Here is a 15,091-nt window from a genome sequence, read left to right as displayed (position 1 = left end):
ACTTTGGGCTTTAAGAGGCATTAGACTTAAATCAGATTTTGGGATTGTTGGCCCAGGGCACCACAACGTGGTAGAGTGGTGGCCACAACGTGGTGCATGGTCAATGAAGAACGCATTTCATTTGTCACCACGACGGAACAAGATGGATGCTATGACGTAGTGAACACTATAACCCAAGCCCATGAAATTTAGGATTTTTTCCATATTTAAAGGCTTGACTCATGGATTAGGGTATCCTCTTCAACCTACAACCCTCTAACATGAAATCCTAACCTCCATGCATGATTGAGAGCTTGTTTGCTCGATTTTGGTGTTTATCTTTAGACCTTGGTGAAGCTTGAGGAAGAAGGGAGTACATTTTGGTGCAATGAAGAAAGGAGAAAGCTTGGATCCAACACCTTCTTCATACTTTTGAGCTATTTGAGGCATAAAGTTCATACCTTGACATTTTTTCTTCTAGATAGAAGTTTGAGCTATTTTTTGGGTGGTTTTGATCCCTTCCATGGATACTCTTGGAGTTTTAGGAAGTCTAGAGCTTGTTATGGCTCTGTAATGGTCAATAGGCTTCTGATGATTGAGAACAGAGTCATGTTTTGAGTCACCTTGTGTTTATGCTCAAGTTTTGGTCACATTAAGGATTTAGTGGATTTAGGTTTGTATATCTAGCCTTGTGATGACGTCCTAATGGATAAAGTTGGAAACTTTATCCATTAAATCATTGAAAAGGATCAGATCTAAAGTTATGGGTTTAGATCTGTAATGATTATGCACTTAATAAAAAATGACACGCTGCCAGAAACCACACCATGGCCAAGGGCTTGCCATGACGTGGTGGTGCTCAGCTTATCGATTGTTTTGTCATTACTTGGCCACGACATGATCAATAGCTTGCCACGACGTGATGGCTGTTGTTTTGTTGATCATTGACTTTTTTTTACTTTTGGCAATTTGACCTTGGGTCAAACTTGAAGGATTTGGATGGTTGATTGAGGGTTGATCTTTGTTCATGGATTAGCCGGTTCGCAAATTCGATCGGTGCGAGGAATTGAGAGTGTTGTTATACTTCTTTTAGAATTCGATTCAGGTGAGTTTCCTCATTATACTACCTGTTACGATATATATATATATATCCTTGCATTGTAGGATATAAGGGTTAGTGATATGCTAGAGTAGGTTGGGGATTGTGTAACGCCCACAATTTTGGGCTAGACATTTAGAGTATAATAATACTAATTATATATTTTATCAAACAATTAAAATCGGTTTATTAGAGTAATTGTTCTTCATATGTGTTATGAGCTAATAAATATTTATCGTATACAAGTTAAGTGGACAAATATTAGGAGTATATAATATTTGTAGAAAATCTAAAAAATTATCGTTTAAGCGATAAAATAACATTATAAAAAAGATTATTTAGGATAAATAATCTTAACGAAAGTTGTAGTAATCGTAATCATGAGTGCATAGATATAAAAAACACTTAAATCTGACTTCATATGAGAAAGTTATGATTTATTTAAGTTTTGCGTTCAAACCGATAAGGTAACATGTTTTATAAAAAGTGAATCATAGATTGGTTGCTTATTAGCCTAAGTGATCTAAATGAAAGTCATAGTAATTGTAATTAGGAAAGTATGCATATAAACAAAATCCGACAACAATGTGCGATATAGAAATTTAAATAAAAATCAGTTGAGTGTTAGCCGAAGCAATCAATCTAAATGAATGTTGTAGTACTCTTCAATATGAAATTGACGATATAAAGAACGTCAAAAACGGAACTCGTATAAAGCAATTATGAATTTTGCAGTATCATTTATAGTGTAATCCCTCTCGAACCATAAATGAAAAATAAAGTGAAAATTAGCCAACAAAGTCCAATTGAAAGTTGTAGTACTCGTCGATAGCAACGTCTGAATATAAAAACCATTGAAAAAGAGTGCGTATGCAAAAGTTGTAATTTAGAAAATTAATAAATTTGGACGGCCCAAATCTTGACACGTGGCGTGATTAGAAAACACCCTTCTTCCTCAAAGATTATGACCGGACGCTAACACATGGCCTAAGGAGAGGTTGCCACGTCACCAGGCGCGACACGACCCTCTTGAATTACTATATATATGGCTAATTTTTTGCTTATTTTGTCACTCATTCTTCTTCCAAACTCTTTCAAATTTTCATGAGGCACGACTTTAGTAATTCTCAGGTGTTGGTAACAAAGCTATGGAGTGTCAGAGAGCCCGGAGAAATAGAGTTTCCGTTTTTGAACTTCTGCACACGTAATGTCTGGTTTTTTGTTAAACATTCTGTAAGTTAAGTTATCGTTATCGTACTTTAAGTATATCTTATATTTATGTTCGTAAATGTTATTATGAATTTATAAAGAAGATTTACTAGTAATATCAGTCGTTATACTGACCGATCTACTTACGGGGGTGATATCTATGATATATGAGTGAAGTGTTTAAAGTGGATTTTCCAAAAATTATATATCTATATACCAAACGGATCCTTCCTCCTATACAATCTTACATGGTTGTTCCTTATCATATATAAGTTCGTATTCTTTTCGGATTATTGATATATCTTATAAAAACATTATAACGATTAAAATTTATAAATACAAATGAATATTAAGAATTAGTAATATTCGTTCTTAGGTCTTTTTAAAAGGGAATCTGAAGTGTTAGTCAAAGAGCTGACTTTCCTGCGAGTCTTCCACCTAAATCATGTGTGTGGATAGTTAATTTTATGAAGACAATTTAATACAAGTAATTATTAAAAAGTATTAAATAGTTGTTGAAAAGTTTATATGTGAGTTAAATGTTTATTATCTGAAATATTTGTTATATGTAAATTTTATAACATATATTGTGTAAAAAAACACGATATCGTCCCGTGTCATGTTTGCGTTCAAAATTCGACATAAAATTGACACGATTTAGCATTTGTTTGTCGTGTTTTTCGTTTTTGTAGTGTTATGTATGATTAAATATTAATTAAATAAACTAATTGTTATATTAAATTATCTTTGTCGTGTCGTGTCGTGTTTGTCGTTTTTTAACTTGTTCGTTTTCGTGTAAGTTAAAACAAACACGACAATATGTCGTGTCATTTCATGTTATATAAAACCTTGTTGTGTCGTGTCGTGTCAGACAAAATCACGACACGATGACCCGATTTGCCACCCCTACTGTATTGTGATAATATGATATAAACAGGAAAATGGTTTTGGAAATAAATTATAAACATTATAGTCATAGATAGTAATGAAAAAAGACTTAAAAGGAGTGTTTTGTTCAAATAAGTTGGATTTTTGGTAGTTTTATGCCAAGGTTTTGTGTGAGATTGGAACAGAAAGTAGATCTCTATTCTATGACGCTATCAGGTGTGAATATACAGATTAAGTACTGGAGTACAATATTGTATTCCTTTGGATAGCCAGATATGGTGTGTCCGATCAGGAAATTGAAATGGTATATCTAATCATCTGCTAGAGTAAGATAACAACACTAGACTAATCTAGAAGGTTGTGAGTTACGTTGTTCAATATGGACTTATAACCCTACACATATTTTATAACATAACAGGTGTCCCATAGGTGTTTATACTTTATCCCCCTCATGGATGCCTTTTTTGACTTTGACTGCCAAGGAACCTTCGAAGCAGGAAATTCTACTTGTTTTTTGCAATGATCCATCGGGTTAGATCTTAAGGATCAATGTTATAGGATCAATATAAAACAATCGACGGGATAGGGTAGAATTGTCTTATGAATATTTATGATAAATGATATTATTTGGTAATAGTTGGTTTTGTAGGTTTGATAATTATAAATTATTATCATAATAATATTGTGGAATTGAAAACGTTATGTGTCTCACAAGGTTTCCTAACTGGACCCACTCAAATTATATGCATGATAGGTAACAGGGTTAAAGTTGTTGGAACTTGATTAGGATATGATCAAGTGATTAAGAGACAACCTACAATAGTGTCGAGGACCATTAGTTTTTTACAGTGTAGCAATGTTATGTATTGATTATGACATCCTTAGAGTTTTTTTTATTTTGAAACATATTTACTCAAGATATCTTAATACAACGAGATAGTTTCCGCAAAATGTTTTATTGTATTGGGAATTTCCGCAAAAAAGATATTGTGATTTTTAAAGCGTAAAGAAAGCTTTTTTGTTATAAAAAATAGGGGATGGCACCGATTGTCCAATTGAGTGTCCTAGGGGTTGTATGCAGTCATGTAGGATAGTCTAAGAACTCTTGATCTATACTTTCTTGTCTGTTATTGTTTGGTAGTGGTTCTAGAGTGGGATCACATATTTGACTGTCTATCTCACCTTTGATTATATATAATATAATTATGCATTCATTGGTGATCATCCAGTTGTGGTGTAATGTACTGAGACCCTATACGCGGTAGTGGGCTATTAGATAGGTAGACTATTGGAGACAATTGCATGTGTTGATTTTCTTGTTTGATTGTTTATTTGCTATATATGTTGACATATCTTGTGGTGGGTTGAGGCTATGAGTGGTAATTGATGACACGACACGACAAAAAAAATACATGATACGAAATGAAATTGGAACGAAACTGAAATTTGAATTCGTGTTTGTGTCGTGTTCGTATCAAGTGTAAAGAAAACAAAATGTCGTGTCGTGTCGTGTTCGTGTTAAAAATTCAACACGAAATTGACACGAGTTAACATTTATTTGTCGTGTTTTTCGTGTTATGTATGACTAAGTATTAATTAAATAAACTTATTGTTATATTATGTTATCTTTGTCATGTCGTGTTGTGTTTGTCGTTTTTTAATTGGTTCGTTTTCGTGTTAGTTAAAAAAACATGGCATCGTGTTGTGTCATGCTTGTGTTACGTAAAACTTTGTCATGTCATGTCGTGTCAGACAATAACACAACATGATGGCCCGATTTACCACCCCTAGTTGAGGCGGTCCTGCTTTGTGCGGTAGGCCAAGATACTTGGGTGGGCCAGCGATGTGTTGTAGGCTAGGTGCAGACCAATTGTATGTTGCATGCATGGGAGTCGGGCTAGTCATGGACTGAAAGCCGATATGCATATGATTGTATGTATATTGTGGTGTGTGGTATTTTGGGAAACTCACTAATCTCTGGATTACGGTTGTTTTCAAATGTTTTCCAAGTACTATCTATGATCGTGGGTAGGCGAAGGCGTGATTGTACACACTCATCAGTTACATTGGAGTTCTACATTTATTATATCATTCTGACTTTTCATATAATTTTACTTTGAACAAATGAGTTTTTATAACTTGGGTTTTTATGAAAATGGTATTTTATCTTAATTTAAAATGAAAATTTTAGTTGTAAAAATAGGACGTTACACATTAATTTAGGTTGGCGTAGTCACCAAAGGAATGGTTATGGTTGTAAACACTCATATACTCTTATTGGTCAAATATTTTTATTGAAGGCCATAAACCTCTTTTTTCCCATAAAACTACACTTTTGATGTTCCATGCAAATGTTTTCAGTATTACATAAACCTTTCCTAAGTTGTGCTCTTTCTCTAGTGTTGGTGATTGGTATGTTCATACAAGTTTCCCCACTCACATGACGTATGAAGCTTCTACACTTAACATGTCATCCACTTATGAAGGTAACTCTAAAGTAGTTTTTGGTAACAAAACCTCTCTTGGTATGTCTGGCATTGATTCTTAGAATATTACTCCCAATCTTAAATTGTTTGATGTTTTGTTAGTACCACATTTGACCAAGAATCTCTTATCTATTAGTGGATTGACTCGTGATTATAAAGTTAATGTTCTTTTGTCCCATAATTCCTTCATTACTCGGAATCGAAAGACAGGAACTCATTGAACTAAGGTCAGCTTGAATGTGACTTATACATGCTTTGTAAGGCTCACCTGTATTCTCTAATGCATTATGAAAACACATAATTCATTGCTGGTTTTTCTCTTTGACATGCCAAGTTTGGTCATATTGGTCATTTTGTTTGTTTTAAATAAACAATGACATTTATCTTTATCTTAATTATTACCATATCACAAAATTTGTGCACATTTTCAATCGTGAAAAAGTCATCGACTTTTGTTTACTATTAATGAAAATGTTTCAGCATTTACTCTTGATTTGACACACTGTGAATATCTTCTTGGATTTATTTTCTACAATCTAAATCGGAATTTGTTAATGTTTTCATTAAATAACAAGTCTTGACTAATAACCACTTATCTATAAGATTAAAGAATTTCAAATCCATCTAGGTGGAGAATTTAATAATACAGTTTTCAAAGATATCATACACACTCAAGACATTCATCATCATTTATCATGCTCGTATACACCATCTCAAAATGTCTAACTCAAAATGAATTAGTAACCATGAGAATAAAAAAAGAGAAAAAAAAACACATAGAAAACATCGAAGGAATCTCATTGAATATATGTGTACATCATATGTTACCAAAGTGTAATTGTAATCCACAAACAGAATTTAGATAAATATTAATGTACATCTGACAATATCAAATTACTTTTACAAAAAGATCACTCTATAATCCACGTTGAACTTGTAGGTGTTGCTTATATTGTTTGATATCAACTTATGATTCCACATGTCACAACCCATTAGATAAATCTAGAATGGCCTTCCTTCTTTCCATATTATGTACGTTTCTTTAACTAAAGAGTTTATCCCGGAACGTTGTATTTTCTTGAGAAAGGATGTTCCAACACGAGTTCCAAGGTGGATTTGGGTGATTGTCGGAGGTGAGATTGAGTTTTTGGTTGGTGGTTCTAGAGAGAGAAAGTGGTGTTTTCGGCTAGAAAAATATAAATGAGGGTAGAAACATGTATATATAGGCTGGGTTCATGGTCGGTGGTGGGGTCCACCTAACGGTGAACGGTTTACGGCTGTGAACAGTTTACGGTCATAAACATCGGAATCCACGAGACTTGGCTGATTTTCAAATAAAAACTTGATTTTAGTCTCGATACTTATATAAATTTAATTTATATATTCTTAGTTGTTTTCGACCCTTACGAGCTTGACAATATTGACAAAATAAATAAAATTCGAAATTTTTATTTAACGGGTTTGACTTTCGTTGACCGAAAAAGGTTCGGATTGTCACAAATAACGGCAATCAAATGAATATGTAGCGATCGACTCAATGATATATGATGTCTAATTATGATCTTGTAGTTGAATCTGAGTGTGAGTTAGAGCAACAAGTAGACAAAGAAAAACAAGCTTGTAATGCACCTGAAGCTATGAATCAAGGGTTTGAAAATCAAAAGATGTTTGTCATCAAGATTGTGCGAGAAGCGATTCAAAAGGTCCTTCTTCTAAAGGGCCTTGATCAATTAATTACAGATGATGTATTTCAAAAATAGATCATGAAAAAACCTAATCCAAGAGCAAATATGTTGTCTGGTAACGAAAAGGGAAACACAAATGGATAGGGTTGCATAAATTAAGTCATACTTCTGAGAAATATTATAACCGAATTAGAAAAAGAAGTGGTGGACATGTAGAGATGATGTTTAGGGTTCTAGATAAGAGAAGATTAGAGAAACGTATTCTTCAAGATGATCATGAGCTGGATTTTAGTTTAATTGTAACGACCCGTCTCCGGTATGATGATTCCTTGGTATTTATTTTGAAGTTTTGCAAGAGGGACTCGGCGAGTTCATAGCCTGACTCGCCGAGTAGGGACGGGATTTCGAGCACGTGTTAGCTGGCGACTCGGCGAGTCCATATTCTGGACTCGGCGAGTCTGTCCGTCTGGGAGAAACCCTAAATCCCCGGGTTGCCCACTATTTAAGCCACCTTATGGCCTCCATTCTCGCCTCCTTCACCCTCAAAAGCTGTGAGAAAGCCCTAATTCGTTCTTGAGTGATTCTAAGTGATTTTGTGTGCAATTGTGAAGGCTTGAAGAAGGAGAAGAAGAAAGGAGCAAGGAGAAGGATTGTAGAGCAGAGATTCAAGGGAAAACAAGAGTTCTTTGAGGTATTCTTCGGATTTCCTTCCCTTTTATGCTTTAAAACCCCCTCTAGATCTAGTTGATGCTTTTCTCAAGCCTTATGTTTATATGGAAGCCCTTTTATGTCAAGATATCTTTAGATCTGTTCATTTAGGAGTTGTAGAGCCCAGATCTATTGCCTTTATGGAGCTATTTTACATCATAACCCTAGATCTACCCTTTTAAGTGCCTTTTTAGCCTTTATTCCCTTGTTCATGTGTTTGTACACGTAAAGTTGGAAACTTTACGTGGTAAATCAGCTTATTGGACTCAGATATATCATTTGTATGTTTTGGATTCGAGCAGAATCGAGTGTAGAATAGTTGCATGGCGGTGACTCGGCGAGTCGGAAGAACGACTTGGCGAGTCGAGTCGCGAGTCCCCGATTTCTTCCTTTTGAGCGGTGTCGAGTGGGACCAGTGAGTAGTGGAGTGGACTCAGCGAGTTTGAGGGTAGACTCAGTAATTGAGGGACTCGGCGAGTTGTTCATACAACTCGGCGAGTCCAAGGCAATCTTCTTAAGCTCAAGAACAACTCGTCGAGTTGTTCATATGACTCGGCGAGTCGGATGAAGATTGTCTGAGTTCTTGGATCGAGAGGGTACTCGTCGAGTCGATGCCATACTCGACGAGTAGCTGCGAGTAGGGTCGAGGAGTGAGAATAGGGACTCGGCAAGTTGGCGGCCCAACTCGGCGAGTCAGGTCAACCGAGAGTTGACTTTGACCGAGAGTCATTTTACCCAGTACAGTGTTTAGTATTTGATTGAGTGTGTTTATGGACTTGTAGCCGGGGAGATACCGGAGCAGCATCAGTTAGCTTCCAGAGCCATACACTCAGCAGCCAGTTCACGAGGTGAGTTTCCCTTCAGTAGGAACGGATCTACGGCCACAATGCCGGCCCGTTTAATTATCAGCAGTTCCGGACTTTGGTCTGATGTAGTAGTTAGAGTGCTTGATGTCTTTGTGATACACGCATGTTTGTGTTATGTGTTCCGGACTCTGTTCCGATGCATTATGCAGTATATGTGATTATAATAGTTGTTATGTTTTATGCTATGCCATGATAAGTCAGTTCCGGACTTCGGTCCGATGCAGTCAGTTCCAGACTTTGGTCGGATGCAGTCAGTTCCGGACTTTGGTCCGATGCAGTTAGTTCTGGACTTCGGTCCGATGCAGTCAGTTCCGGACTTCGGTCCGATGCAGTCAGTTCCGGACTTCGGTCCGATGCAGTTAGTTCCGGACTCTGGTCTGATGCAGGGGACAAGGTCCCAGTCAGTTCCGGACTTCGGTCCGATGCAGCTAGTTCCAGACTTCGGTCTGATGCAGTGGGCAAGGCCCAGTATGTGCTTTATTTATGTATTGTATGGTATGTGGTAGTTTGGGGGAGCTCACTAAGCTTCGTGCTTACAGTTTCAGTTTTGGTTTCAGGTACTTCCGCAAGCAGAGGGAAGAGCTCGGGATGATGGCATCGCACACACCACAGCTTCATCTTTTATCCTGGGAGTTGATTTAGTTTTTGATTTGATATAACATAGATATGATACAGTTTTCCGCACAGTGTTTTGTTATGTTGAGATATATCACGTATGGTTTTATGATATCACACTCAGATTATGGTTTTTAGTTATATCGAAAAATGAAATTTTTGGGTCGTATTTTTGGGTCGTTTCAAGTTGGTATCAGAGCCCTGGTTTGAGGGATTCGGATACACTTCCGGGTGTATCTGAACTCAAACTAAGGGGAAATAAAAAGATTTTTAAAAGGAAAATGTTTTCTAAAAGAATTTTGAAAGCACTTAGAAAGAAAGAAATTTTTAAACGAGATAAGGGTGTGGTGCATGCGATCAGCCGAGCTCAAGTAAGTACTCCCAAATTACCCATACAAGTTATTTGTCCAGTTTCAATTTCAGTAGAACAACATGCTAGTATAGGACTAAGGATCTAGGAGGATTCCTTATGTGCTTGCTTTATGTGTTACAGCTTTATGAGTATTGCATGCTAGTATTGAGTAGACAGCAGTAGGATAGCCTGTTTAGGTTATGCCTGATAGTATGAGCTTAGCATTATATGCTAGTACAGTTTCTCGTTATGAGAATAGTTTTGCCTGAGTATGTTTCCTTTATCCGAATGCTGCTTGCTTCGTGCTTTGTGGGGTTCTGAGTGATGGGAGTTAGCCATTAGGTGAACACGTCACACCACATGTGATCAGGGTTGAATAATCCCAGAGTGCTGGAACTGGCCCTATTGCGCAGCTCTTGTTTGAGTCCAACCGTTATAGGGACGGGTCTTTTACTTGAAGGATTATCTGATCCTCGTCACATGTGATGGTGTTCAGGTGGTGGCTAATTAGCATTATAAGGAGACCTTCAGCAGCTGAGGACTAGTTGAGTTGAGTCTGAGGTTTCCCTAGGGCAAGCCTAGGATGAGAGTAGCAGAGATCTGTAGTAGTAGAAGTGACTTGGTGAAGTCAAGGCAGTTCTTGAAGAAAGTACGGATAGATGTGGAAGGTAGTATGGGCCCGTACTACTGAAAGCAGAGGATCCGTACTCGAATCAAGAAAGGCTGAGACAAGACCAAGGAGCTAGTTGTACTATCAATGATCCCTTGAGATATTTCAGTTTTCTGATGTAGTTGTGATGTGTTTCAGAATGGTGGTTTTACGTTCCAGACCAGCAGCCGGCAGCGGAGGTGCCGGGGAGGGATCAGGTTCAGGCTCGGGGGACGAGCGCATGGATGAGCAGAATCGAGAGTTTCTTTCTTCGGAAATTACGCGCATCATTATAGAGCAGACTCTTGTGATCTTCGGTTCGATCAAGGAGGGGATTTTGGAGCTGATGGATGAGAGATTGGGCACCTTCCGTGCCGAGGTGGCGGCCATGATGGGGTCGCGCACCCTTACTTTCAGGGAGTTCAGGGCATGTGGAGCTCCGGACTATCATGGGGCACGGGACCCCATAGTGAGTACCAGATGGTTGGCGGATGTGGCCAACGCTTTCTGCACTAGCAGGTGTCCCGAGGGGGACAAGGTCAGATTGGCGTCCTGTCTTCTGAAGGACAGGGCATGGGATTGGTGGGAGGAGGTCGGACATGCCATCGGGGATGATGCAGCATTGGACGCCATGACCTGGGCTGATTTCTCTACCAGGTTCAGGGCGGAGTTTGCACCGGTCATTGAGGTGCAGCAGTTAGCTAGGGAGTTTCAGGACCTCACCCAGACTACAGAGACAGTGGCGGAGATCACCGCCAAGTTCAGGGAGAGGGCTCTTCTCGTTCCTCAGTACGTAGCTGATGAGGAAATGAAGAGGGCCCGTTATCATGAGATGTTGCAGAGCGATATCCGTCAGTTTGTGAGCCGGTCCAGCTGTAAAACGCTGGAAGATATGATTGCTAGGGCTCGGGAGAGGGAGATTGATCTCGAGATGGAGAAGAAGAGGAAACCGAAGGCGGTTTTGGGTTCAGGCGGTTCGGGCAAAAAGCCCAGGGTTTCAGATCACAGATCTAGGAGTCAGCAAAGTCACGGTCGATGTGGCAAGTGTGGGAGATTGCACGAGGGGGAGTGCAAGGCAGGGAGTTCCGGCTGCTACAAGAGCGGTCGGATTGGGCATTTGAGTAGGGATTGTACGGCCCCTGCTACTGTTGTTGCAGCATCAGATCTGATTTGCTTTCAGTGCAATCAGAGGGGACATAAAAAGTCCCAGTGTCCGAGTTTAGCTGTAGCAGGGAAGGTGGCTGCACCTGCCCCTGCTACCTTGAGGATTACAGATGGTCGGCAGGGCCGAGCCGAGACGCCAGTGGCGAAGAGTAGGGCGTTTCAGATGACAGCAGAGGAGGCGCGAGCGACTCCTGATGTGGTGACGGGTATGTATCTTCCCTTAATCTCTTTATTATTATTATCGTTTGAATATTGCTTTTGATTGTATGTTTTATTTAGGGTCGTTCTCTGTGAACGGCATTTCTGATATGGTATTGTTCGATTCGGGGGCTACCCGATCATTCATATCGCTTGCGCTTAGCAAGAGATTTAGTAGAGCTCCTGGGGAGCTGGATTGTCCATTAGAGGTTGAGATAGCAGATGATAGGACCGTGAGGGTCGGCAGAGTGCATAGAGGGTGTTCCCTTTCAGTTGTTTGATGAGCAGTTTTCAGTGGACCTGGTACCTATTCCCCTGCGAGGGAATAAGGTTATTGTGGGCATGGATTGGCTAAGACCCAAGGGGGCGGTGATTGATTGTGAGCTTCAGCTAGTGAGGGTTCGCACTCCCAGTGGGGGAGAGTTAGTGATTCAGGGCGAGAGGCCACATCGTGGACCGACGTTTTGTTCCGCCGCAAGGGCGAGACGCTATGTTCAGCAGGGTTGCACCGGTTTTGTAGCTTACGTCTTGGATGCCCGGGAGAAGGGCAAGACGACAGTTGATGATGTTCCTATAGTGCGAGACTACCCGGATGTGTTTCCCGAGGATTTGCCGGGGATACCTCCTGAGAGACAGGTTGAGTTCAGGATCGACCTAATTCCTGGTGCGGCTCCAATAGCCAAGGCACCGTATCGACTAGCTCCCCCTGAGATGCAGGAGTTGTCTACATAGCTGCAGGAGCTGTTAGACAAGGGTTTCATTCGGTCGAGCAGTTCGCCTTGGGGAGCGCCGATCCTGTTTGTGAGGAAGAAGGATGGGTCGCATCGTATGTGTATAGATTATCGGGAGTTGAATAAGGTAACGGTGAAGAACCGTTACCCACTTCCGAGGATAGATGACTTGTTTGATCAGCTTCAGGGAGCGTCTTGGTTCTCCAAGATCGATCTACGCTCCGGTTATCATCAGATGCGGGTTAGAGATGAGGATGTACAGAAGACTGCTTTCAGGACCAGGTATGGTCATTATGAGTTTGTGGTGATGCCATTTGGGCTCACCAATGCTCCATCCGCGTTCATGGATCTCATGAACCGCGTGTGCAGGCCGATGCTGGATCGGTCAGTGATAGTATTCATAGATGATATCTTGGTATATTCCAAGACGCAGGAGCAGCACGAGGAGCACCTGCGGGAGGTGCTGGAGGCTTTGAGGAGGGAGAGACTTTTTGCAAAGTTCTCCAAATGTGAGTTCTGGTTGCGCGAGGTGCGGTTTCTTGGTCACCTCGTCAACCAGAAGGGTATTTTGGTAGATACAGCCAAGATAGAGCCCGTGATGCAGTGGGAGGTCCCGAAGTCTCCATCTGAGATTCGGAGCTTCCTAGGGTTGGCAGGGTATTATCGGAGATTTATTCAGGACTTCTCCAAGATAGCAGTGCCACTCACCCGACTGACCAAGAAGTCGGTGGTATTTCGTTGGGGGCCTGAGCAGCAGGCAGCGTTCGAGACCCTCAGACAGAGATTATGCGAGGCTCCGATCCTTACCTTGCCAGAGGGAGTAGAGGACTTCGTAGTCTACTGTGATGCCTCGATCACAGGTATGGGAGCAATATTGATGCAGCGAGGCCATGTGATAGCTTATGCCTCGAGACAGTTGAAGCCTCACGAGGCTAATTATCCTACCCATGATTTGGAGCTGGGGGCGGTTGTGTTTGCCCTCAAGATTTGGAGGCATTACCTTTATGGGGTCCGTTGTACTATTTACACGGGTCACAAGAGTTTGAGGTACCTTATGGATCAGTCGAGTCTGAACATGAGGCAGAGGAGGTGGTTGGATGTGCTAAAGGATTATGATTGTGAGATCCTTTACCACCCAGGGAAGACCAACGTGGTGGCCGACGCCCTAAGCCGCAAAGTGTCGGTGGCCCCTATCAGAGATCTGTGTTTGAGGATGACAGTGATCACTCCGTTGTTGGAGCGGATCAAGGAGGCACAGGTGGAGGGCCTCAAGGAGGAGAGACAAAAGTGTGAGAGGATCGTGGGCTGAGTAGCCTCGTTTGATTATGATAGTCGGGGATTGCTGACGCTTCACGGGAGGGTGTGGGTACCATACTGGGGTGGAGTACGACAAGTGTTGATGGATGAGGCTCATAAGTCTCGGTTTTCTATCCACCCAGGGGCGACGAAGATGTATCGAGATCTTCGACCTGATTATTGGTGGCCCTGCATGAAGCGGGACGTCGCCTGGTACGTTGAGAGATGCCTGACCTGCCGGAAGGTCAAGGCGGAGCACCAGAGACCTCACGGCAAGATGCAGCCGTTAGACATTCCCGTGTGGAAATGGGAGGACATCACCATGGATTTTGTCACCAAGCTCCCCAGGACCGCACGAGGAGTGGATTCGATATGGGTAGTAGTGGATCGGTTGACGAAGAGTGCCCATTTTATCCCGATCCAGGAGAGTATATCGGCGGAGAAGTTAGCCGATATCTATGTGCGAGAGATTGTGGCACGTCATGGAGTGCCGGTATCGGTGGTGTCAGACCGAGATGTCCGTTTCACATCCAGATTCTGGAAGCGGTTCCACGACGAGATGGGTACTCGTCTCCATTTCAGCACCGCTTTCCACCCTCAGACGGACGGGCAGAGCGAGAGGACGATTCAGACTCTCGAGGACATGCTTAGGGCATGTGTTCTAGATTTCGGTGGCAGTTGGGATACGTATCTTCCGTTAGCGGAATTTTCGTATAACAACAGTTATCATGCGAGCATTGATCGACCTCCCTTTGAGATGCTTTATGGGAGGAAGTGTAGGACCCCGATTTGTTGGGGCGAGGTCAGTCAGCGAGTCATCGGGAGCACAGAGGTGGTGCTCAAGACGACCGAGTTGATCCAGCAGGTCCGTAGTAGACTGCAGACTGCGCAGAGTCGGCAGAAGAGCTACGCCGACAGGAGGCGTTCGGACTTGGAGTTCCAGGTGGGGGATATGGTCCTTCTGAAGGTCTCACCTTGGAAGGGTGTCATCAGATTCCGGAAGAGGGGCAAGTTGGGCCCCAGATTTATTGGTCCTTTCAGGGTTTTGGCCCGGGTGGGTCGGGTTGCTTATCGGTTAGATCTTCCTGAGGAACTTAGTCAGATCCACAACACTTTCCATGTGTCTCAGTTGAGGAAGTGTTTGGTAGATGAGTCGGCAGTCGTTC

Source organism: Lactuca serriola, chromosome 8 (genome assembly GCF_051521515.1).
Source record: "Lactuca serriola cultivar US96UC23 chromosome 8, Lser_US96UC23_V15, whole genome shotgun sequence".
Lineage (NCBI taxonomy): Eukaryota > Viridiplantae > Streptophyta > Magnoliopsida > Asterales > Asteraceae > Lactuca > Lactuca serriola.
Note: the sequence above shows the minus strand (reverse complement) of the source record.